Source organism: Sinocyclocheilus grahami, unplaced genomic scaffold (assembly GCF_001515645.1).
Source record: "Sinocyclocheilus grahami isolate Dianchi unplaced genomic scaffold, SAMN03320097.WGS_v1.1 scaffold346.1, whole genome shotgun sequence".
Taxonomy (NCBI): domain Eukaryota; kingdom Metazoa; phylum Chordata; class Actinopteri; order Cypriniformes; family Cyprinidae; genus Sinocyclocheilus; species Sinocyclocheilus grahami.
In genome coordinates, this window is record NW_015505525.1 from 63,627 (window position 1) to 65,159 (window position 1,533).

A 1,533-nucleotide genomic window follows, 5' to 3' on the forward strand; every position below is an offset into this window, starting at 1 on the left:
ACATACCATTATTCTCTGAAAGCCTTAAACGGCTGGTGGTCGGGGCGTCATCTGTATCCTGAGCCTGTAACCTCAAGCGTTTCAAGCCCTGACCTCCTGTATGCCGAGGCCTCAACTGCGGCGTTGGGGAGCTGGACGCGTCAGGGGTGTGTTCGCTCGTGCTGGCTGTGAGCGTGTGAGATCCTTCCTCTGAAGACGTAACACGCTCGGGGGTGGTTCGTGTGACATTGTTGGCCTCGTGACATGATTCCGAACTAACTACAACCTCTTGCAGCGCCACCTCTGTAGGTAATATTACCACGTGGCCGTCAGAACCAGCATGTTCACCTGTCAAAATTTTGTAAACACTTCATGAGAAACTGAAACTTTTAACACGTTGAGAAAAACGAAAGTCTGTATATGCAACCAACCGTTATTAACAACGCAGTCATTATTACTAATTGGGCCTCGTCAACTGTTGGGGTAAAATGATAACCATTATTATTATTGCTATTATTAGACATTGAGTAGTTAATAGAAAAAGAGAAAATACTTACATATTTGTTCAAGGATCTGTTCCAAGCCTTCGTCGAAATCCAGATTCTCAAAAACACCTAGAGATTATAAACAGAGTGTTAAACAAATATTCACGTTTAAATATATTTAAATAACCACCCCGATGAAAAACACACTTACCATCGTAATTGTCAGCCATTGTTCCGTCGATTGATGAGATAATTAATATTGTACACCGTGAAGATAGAGTTACGGGGTAGGCCTAATGAACTGTACAACTTTTGCTTTTTAACAGATCGTAGTGTGGGGTGGGGTCTCCTTAGAACTCACCGTAAAAGCCGATAACTACCAGTAGGGGGTATCCTAACCCCATATTTCTTTTTTTCTTTTACAAGTGAATTGGTGTGATATTAACGTCCTCAGAGACTGTCTGGTCTTTATTACGTGTCCTGGGCCGTAGCCATATACTTTCATCTTGAGGGTGTTAGGTATAACCTTATCTACACGTGTTTGAACTCAACGGGGGTTTTTAACCGCCAAAATCAATGCCTGGATATCTGTTTATCGCTCTCACACCTTGTAAACCATACACTCAAATGATGAAAAACACATTTACCATCGTAATTGTCAGCCATTGTTCCGTCGATTGATGAGATAATTAATATTGTACACCGTGAAGATAGAGTTACGGGTAGGCCTAATGAACTGTACAACTTTTGCTTTTTAAAAGAACGTATTGTGGGATGGGTCTCCTTAGAACACACCGTAAAATCCGATAACTACCAGTAGGGGGTATCCTAACCCCATATTTCTTTTTTCTTTTACAAGTGAATTGGTGTGATATTAGCGACCTCAGAGTCTGTCTGGTTTTTATTACGTATCCTGGGACGTGGCCATAGACTTTCATCTTGAGGGTGTTAGGTATAACCTTATCTACATGTGTTTGAACGCAACGGGGTTTTTAACTGCCGAAAAATCAAAGTTTGTATATCTGTTTATCGCTCTCACACCTTGTAAACCATACGCTCAAACGACCGT